Consider the following 8,692-nt stretch of genomic DNA (forward strand, 5'->3'; position numbering starts at 1 on the left):
ATGACTACTGAAGGTGAACTTGAACTTCAAGTAAGCAGCTAGAAGTACTTTGTTATCAAAGTAAAATCAGAATTGGCATATGGGTCATGAAGCTTTAGTTTTTTTAACCAAGTGAGTTTGTATTTTCCTTTAGTTGTTTGCTAGATTGAAGGGGTGATGATCATTGACGGACATTGAACCTGACATGTTTCCTGGACCAATTCAAGATAGTTTGGCCTTATAGACTCATATAACTGCTGTTTAGACAGCAAGACAGGACCATGTCAGTCCATATAAATAAATAACCACAGTAGTCACATGTTTTCTCTCCAGGTGATGTTGTGGAGTTCCATGGCATGAGGGCAATGGGAAGACACATACCCTGTTCAATCTGGTGACCCACTGCATCCTCCCAACCGACCGGGGCGGCCTGGAGGGGAGGTCATGTACGTGGACACCAACTACCACTTTGACATGCTGAGGCTGGTGAAAGTACTGGAGCAGCACCTGGGGGAGGATGGTGATGTGGTGGTAGTGCCTGAGGAGAGGGTGCGAGCCTGCCTGCGCCGACTCTTCGTGTTTCTCTGCTCCAGCTCAGTCCAGCTGCTTCTCACACTGCACTACCTGGAGAATAAATTCTTCAGCCGGCCCGTCCTTCTCAGCCTTCTATTGGGTGAACCGGAGCAGCCCCTGGCCCGGGTGCTAAGGGACTACCTCATTGTGGTGTTCGCCACCACGCACGCCAACATCAGGAACTACGGGCACTCGGATCAGTCTGACACGGCAGCCATGACACCTGGGTCCTCTGAGCCATCCTCATCGTATTCCTCCTTTAGACGGTGGTCCTCCTCCCATGCTTCAGACTTTGACCAGGCCTACATCAGCAGGGATTGGCAGAAGGAGACGAGACCAAGGACAGAAACCAGGTGTTTTCAACTGCATACACCACCACAAAGACATGAGGTGCTAAACACTCCTCGTTCTGTGAAATGTAAAGGGGGTTTCAGTTTTTATAAAGAATGTTGTTGAACTCATTTGATTGAATTCTATTCATATTCCGGATGTGTTCAACTGATAGATTAATCATTTTGAACCATAGCAACTTTTAGTGATTTTATTTCTAACAGTTGTTGGATTATTTTACATCCACCAAATGTGGATGGTTATTATGTTGGATGTAATTTGTTTGTTTTGTTAAGAGGGGAAAAAATAAAAGAGTAAGATAAGGCAACTGTTACACACAGCAGTAATGCCTTTCTTCAATGAAGCGCTGAATATTTAAGTTACAGTATATAATTCAAGCAGTTAAATATGCTTTACTCTGTAGTGATAGCTGTAGGTTAAATATTCTCATGAAAGCCTAAAGGCCTGAAATATTTAATGTTGTGTATATTAGTAAACCTGAAATTACTCTTCACATGAGATCTTCTTTAAGTCTTTAAGAGCATCTACAGCTCAGTCATCCAGTTTCAGGTTTAATCTGGGGTACAGTAAGTGTTAACCAAACTCACCCTGTTTAGGACTTTCTTAATCACTTAGCGTGATTGATAGTTTTTTATTTGTCATGGGCTGTTGGTCTCCACTTTTGATGCACAACATCTATTCCCAGGTTCAGGCCTAGCTTGTAATATGGGGAGTGCTTGGTCAATCTAGCAAGCACAGCTATTTAAATGGGGTCTTCGTGTTCAAGCAGGTCAACTCTCTCCCTACTTACTTATCCCCTGACTTTTGACACCCAACCAACATCATACACAGCGATACCATAGATAAACAACAAATGACACAGTCATTGTCAGTCAATCATCCCGTGGAACCCAGGCTGCTAGTAGCTCATTGACGGAGACCAGCTGTACTGTACATAATAGCAGGGTTTTGTTCCCTCCCTGTGGACCCTTGTATTGTTTCACGGCTCTCTGTTCTATAAGGCAAGCCTTACAGAGTAATTAGGCACTGAATGGTTTGTTATTACTCAAAGAAGAGTTGATAAAAGTATAACACCCACCCCTCCTTCAACCAGCAGCAGCTGTTCACTCCAGTACTTCATTGTCCCATGTCATGTGACCAAGGTTATTATAGTTTTGTGATTTAATATTTGTTTTTATTGTTATTTTTTAGATTTTTTTGACATTCAGTTTAGTTTCAGTTAGTTTTCAGACATGATTTACACATTTTTATTTATACTCAACAACAAATATAAATGCAACATGTAAAGTGTTGGTCCCATGTTTCATGAGCTGAAATAAAAGATCCCAGAATTTTTCTATATGTACAAAAAGCTTATTTCTCTCCAATTTTGTGCACACATTTGTTTACATCCCTGTTAGTGAGCATTTCTCCTTTGCCAAGACAATCCATCCATCTGACAGGTGTACACAGGTGCACCTTGTGCTGGAGACAGTAAAAGGCCACTCCAAAATGTGCAGTTTTGTCACAACACAATGCCACAGATGTCTCAAATTTTGAGGAAGCATACAATTGGCATGCTGACTGCAGGAATGTCCACCAGAGCTCTTGCCAGATAATTCAATGTTAATTTCTCTACCATAAGCCACCTCCAACGTTGTTTTAGAAAATTTGGCAGTACGTCCAACCGGCCTCACAACCGCAGACCACGCGTAACCACACCAGCCCAGGACGTCCACATCCGACTTTTCCAAGCATCCGACTTTACCAGCCACCCGGACAGCTGATGAAACTGAGTAATTCTGTTTGTAATAAAGCCAGTTTGTGTGGATAAACTCATTCTGAATGGCTGGGCCTGGCTCCCCAGTGGGTGGGCATGGCTCCCAAGTGGGTGGGCCTATGCCCTTTTTTGGGATGTCACTTCTTGCCTCTGGGGGAAAGTAATACATAAGGTGATGGGCCAGGACATGGGTTTGGTTAGATTTAACTATACATCAATCCTAATGTGACTTGGATTTAAAAGGAAAGGCTCCTAGACTGGATAGGTGCCATCCAGCTATCACACTACCTAACAGTGAAAAGGTGTGATAGCTTATACCAATCCAATGCTTTTTAAACTTTAATAGTAGATTTAAGAAAAATCAAGTACCTTTATCTAACAGAAAGATAGAGGAAAAAACAACAAATGAAGTCATGGCCCATTTGAAGTTATGTTTATGCAGTGGAGGCTGGTGGGAGAAGCTATAGGAGTAATGGTTAGAATGGAATTAACGGGACGGAGTCCTGTGGTATCCATATTGTTTGATACATTTAATACCGTTCCATTAATTCTATCACAGCCATAGCAATGAGCCCATCCTCCTATAGCAGGGGCAGAAACCAGATCCAGTGCACAGGGCACAGCTTTGAATAAACAGCCATCCTTGCCTGTCAGAACTGAAAAGGTGACTCTGTAAACAAGACACCCTTTACCTCTTCCAGATATTTCCACAGCTCACAAGGGCAGGGCTCTACAGTGCGCCCATTTTACTCTCATATGTGGCTAAATATTTTGCTGTTCTACCTGGAATTTTAATTTAGGAGCACCAGTGTGCCTAGAAAAAGTCAGGATTCTAGCTTTAATACCTCAAATATTTTTCAGTATGCTTTTAAATGTATTTGTGTGCACCTACATGCACATGCTCCTTGTAAAACAAGTCAGCGTAGAGCCCTGCACGGGGAACTTAATACCCTGCTAGGTTGACACTCCGCCTGGACAGTGACCTCAGACACAATCTTCGATGTGAGGAAGCTATATTTCGGAAGCACTGGGGTCGAGATCCTCGCTGGATTCATCGTGCTGGCATCGTCCTGGGGTCATGCTGCTCCATGGTTGTACTCTCTGATTTGCTGAAGTACAAAATACTCTGCTTCCCTCATCAGTGGCTCGATCTCTGTTGAGTGAAGTGCCAGAGGAACACTTGGGTCCATCGGGCAAGCTGCTGCAGGGTTTGGCTGCCAGAGGAGTTAGTATGCATGCGAAGCACACATGCAGTGACTTCAGTTGGACCTGTACCAACTGTTTTGCAACAGTAGTTGATTGCAAATGTGCCTCAAGGTTGAGAAGGCAGGGCACCACATTAAACAGCGATTGGCTGTCAGTTTCAAGTTGATCGGTGTGGATTGCAAAGGGCTCCAGCAACTTCACAAGCTGCTCTAGCTTGGCCCAGTGACGCTCCGCACTCACCCTCTGATTTTTCACTGTTAGGTAGTGTGATAGCTCGTGATAGGGATGCACAAACTAGGCCTATTTGAGCAATTACCCGCCAGATTTACACAAGTATTCAGACCCTTTACTCAGTACTTTGTTGTAGCACCTTTGGCAGTGATTACAGCCTGGAGTCTTCTTGGGTATGACACCACAAGCTTGGCACACCTGTATTTGGGGAGTTTCTCCCATTCTTCTCTGCAGATCCTTTCAAGCTTTGTTAGGTTGGATGGGGAGCATCGCTGAACAGCTATTTTCAGGTCTCTCCAGAGATGTTTGATCGGGTTCAAGTCCGGGCTCTAGCTGGGCCACTCAAGGACACTCAGAGACTTGTCCCGAAGCCACTCCTGTTTTGTCTTGGCTGTGTGCTTAGGGTTGTTGTCCTGTTTGAAGGTGAACCTTCGCCCCAGTCTAAGGTCCTGAGCGCTCTGGAGCAGGTTTTCATCAAGGATCTCTCTGTGCTATGCTCCTTTCATATTTCCCTCAATCCTGACTAGTCTCCCAGTCCCTGTCGCTGAAAAACATCGCCACAGCATGATGCTGCCACCACCATGCTTCACCGTAGAGATGGTGACAGGTTTCCTCCAGATGTGACACTTGGCATTCAGGACAAAGAGTTCAACTTTGCTTTCATCGGATCAGAGAATCTTGTTTCTCATGTTCTGAGAGTTCTTTAGGTGCCTTTTTGCAAACTCCAAGCGGGCTGTCATGTGCCTTTTGCTGAGGAGTGGACTCTGTCTGGCCACTCCACCATAAATGCCTGATTGGTAGAGTGCTGCAGAGATGGTTGTCCTTCTGGAAGGTTCTCTCATCTCCACAGACAAACTCTGAAGCTCTGTCAGAGTGACTATCAGGTTCTTGGTCACCTCCCTGACCAAGGCTCTTCTCCGCTGATTGCTCAGTTTGGCCGGGTGGCCAGCTCTAGGAAGAATCTTGGTGGTTCCAAACTTTTTCCATTTAAGAATGATGGAGGCCACTGTGTTCTTGGGGACCGTCAATGCTGCAGACATTTCTTGGTACACTTCCCCATATCTGTGCCTCGACACAATCCTGTCTCGGAGCTCTACAGACAATTCCTTCGACCTCACGGCTTGGTTTTTGCTCTGACATGCACTGTTAACTGTGGGACCTTATATAGACAGGTGTGTGCTTTTCCAAATCATGTCCAATCAATTGAATTTATCACAGGTGAACTCCAATCAAGTTGTGGAAACATCTCAAGGATAATCAATGTAAACAGGATGCACCCGAGCTCAATTTCGAGTCTCATAGCAAAGGGTATTTCCGCTTTGTCAATGGGGCTATTGTGTGTAGATTTATGAGGGACATTTTTTATTTAATCCATTTTAGAATAAGGCTGTAGCGTAACATAAGGTGGAAAAAGTAAAGGGGTCTGAATACTTTCTGAATGCCCTGTATACACTGGCCTTCAACTTGAATGTCCCCCAGCATGAATGATACAATTATGCATCTTCATATTATCAGTCATGTTTGAAATGTTCAATAATGTCCCATACTCTCCTTCATAATCCATATTCATGAGGTGTTGCTCTTGGCTATAAAGGCATCACCTTAATTCTAGTTTTCTGGAATACCAGTACCAATACTAGTTCACAAAATCCCACTCAGAGGCCAGATAGCTCAATCCTTTTTCAGCAAATGTAAGTAAATGTTGTCAGCACAAGCTATCAATCTATTTTTATGTAATGCACATTACATGATGCCACACAGGCTCAATATCAAATTAATTATGCCACATATGATCAATATCTAACGGATTATGCCACACAGGCTCAATATCAAATGGACCCAACCCCAAATTATCCATTTGTTTACCTACTGATTGCAACTGGGTCCCTATGCCCACATTAAACTGGCTGACTCAAAGACCAAGACAGCACGGCAGTCCTTAACTTTGGTTCAGAAAATCAAATGAATGCCAAGTGGTGCACAAAATCTTAATTGGTTTGTTTATTGCTGTTGATTTTATGTACGTTCTTCAGCAGTTAACAAAAGGCTTGATGCCGGGGGAGGGCTTATGGCTCTGAATGATATGCTTTAGTAGTCCAAGCCTGGGGTTAAGAAATAGAAGTGTTCAACAACATATCCCTAATTAGAAGACAAGAGACCAATGGTTCTTGGTTCATTATTTGGCTAGGTTTTATTTAGGCTTTGAGAAATAGTGAAATAAGGTAAAACATAATGGAAGTTGCCACCTAAACAAACTCCATTAAATCCAGAGTGATGGTCTTTAGTCTCCTATGTTGCATGCATTCGTCTTTCCAGCTCTGCTGACTGGTTTAAAAATAGTAACAGATTGCAAAATTACAAGGGATGGCAGGCAACCTAATGGTTAGAGCATTGGGCCAGTAACTGAAAGGTTGTTGGATCAAATCCCCAATCTGATAAGGTGAAAATCTGTCACTCTACCCCTGAGCAAGGCAGTTAACCCTGCTGGGCTCTGAAAATGTAGATGTTGATTATGGTAGCCCCCCACACCTCTCTGATTCAGAAGGGGTGGGTTAAATGCAAAAGACACATTTCAATTGACTGCATTCAGTTGTACAACTGGCAACACTATTCCATTCAGCAGACACTTTTATCCACAGCATCTTACATACATTTTACATATGGGTTGTCCGAGGATTTGAATTCACTACCCTTGGGTTACAAGCATCATGCAGTTGAAGTTGGAAGTTTACATACACCTTAGCCAAATTTTTCACAATCCATGACATTTAATCCTAGTACAAATTCCCTGTCTTAGGTCAGTTAACCACTTTATTTTAAGAATGTCAAATGTCAGAATAAGAGTAGATAGAATTATTTATTTCAGCTTTAATTTCTTACATCACATTCCTTGTGGGTCAGAAGTTTACGTGCACTCAATTAGCATTTGGTAGCAATGCCTTTAAATTGTTTAACTTTGGGCAAACATTTTGGGTATCCTTCCACAAGCTTTCCAACATAAGTTGGCTGAATTGTGGCCCATTCCTCCTGACAGAGCTGGTGTAACTGAGTCAGGTTTCTAGGCCTCCTTGCTCGCACACACTTTTTCTATAGGATTGAGGTCAGGGCTTTGTGATGGCCACTCCAATACCTTGACTTTGTTGTCCTTATTAAGCCATTTGGAAGACCCATTTGCAACCAAGCTTGTCTTGAGATGTTGCTTCAATATATCCACATCATTTTCCTTCCTCATGATGCCATTTATTTTGTGAAGTGCACCAGTCCCTCCTGCAGCAAAGCACCCCCACAACACGATGCTGCCACCCCCGTGCTTCACGGTTTGGATGGTGTTCTTCGGCTTGCAAGCCTCCCCCTTTTTCCTCCAAACATAACGATGGTCATTATGGCCAAACATTGTATTTTTGATTCATCAAACCAGAGGACATTTCTCCAAAAAGTACAATCTTTGTCCCCATGTGCAGTTGCAAACCGTAGTCTGGCTTTTTTATGGCGGTTTTGGAGCACTGCCTTCTTCCTTACTGAGCGGCCTTTCAGGTTATGTCGATATAGGACTCGTTTTACTGTGGATATAGATACTTTTGTACCTGTTTCCTCCAGCATCTTCACAAGGTCCTTTGCTGTTTTTCTGGGATTCATTTGCACTTTACACACCAAAGTACATTCATCTCTAGGAGACAGTCGCCTTCCTGAGCAGTATGTCAGCTGTGTTGTCCCATGGTGTTTATTCTTACATACTGTTTGTACAGATGAACATGGTACCTTCAGGCGTATTGGAAATTGCTCCCAAGGATGAACCAGACTTGTGGAGGTCTACAATCTTTTTTCTGAGGTCTTTGCTGATTTCTTTTGATTTTCCCATGATGTCAAGCAAAGAGGAACTGAGTTTGAAGGTAGGCCTTGAAATACATCCACAGGTGCACCTCCAAATGACTCAAATGATGTCAATTAGCCTATCAGAAGCTTCTAAAGCCATGACATCACTTTCTGGAATTTTTCAAACTTTTTAAAGGCACTGTCAACTTAGTGTATGTAAACTTCTGACCCGCTGGAATTGTGATACAGTGAATTATAAGTTAAATAAACTGTCTGTAAACAATTGTTGGAAAAATTCCTTGTGTCATGCACAAAGTAGGTGGCCTAACTGACTTGCCAAAACTATAGTTTGTTAACAAGAAATTTGTGGAGTGGTTGAAAAAAAGAGTTTTAATGACTCCAACCTAAGTGTATGTACACTTCCGACTTCAACTGTTTATACTGTAGGTACAATGGACCGAAGTTACCATGGTGTTAGTGTTTCATGAATAAAACCTCACTGTAGACATGTATCAACGCAGAGTAAAAATTGGCATTTGTGAGGATGGATTCACAAAGACTACAATCAGTATGTTCTACTAGCCACTGCTTAAGCTAGGCTATCTGGCAGGTGTGAGCCAGTGGTAACCACAGGGTTGCTTCAGCAGGAGACCTCCAGCTGGGGTAATTTATAAATGTATTGTCCAAGTCACAGGAGGTTGGTGGCATGTTAATTGGGGAGGACGGGCTTGTGGTAATGGCTGGAACAGAATAAATTAAATAGTAACGAATACATCAAAC

At 42.9% G+C, this 8,692-nt stretch overlaps 1 pseudogene; it reads left to right on the forward strand.

Moving 5' to 3' along the window:
• LOC110490932 lies at nt 1-2,127 on the forward strand (annotated as a pseudogene).
• The last annotated feature ends 6,565 nt before the right edge of the window (nt 2,128-8,692 follow it).

This window comes from Oncorhynchus mykiss, unplaced genomic scaffold (assembly GCF_013265735.2).
Source record: "Oncorhynchus mykiss isolate Arlee unplaced genomic scaffold, USDA_OmykA_1.1 un_scaffold_799, whole genome shotgun sequence".
Taxonomy (NCBI): Eukaryota; Metazoa; Chordata; class Actinopteri; order Salmoniformes; family Salmonidae; genus Oncorhynchus; species Oncorhynchus mykiss.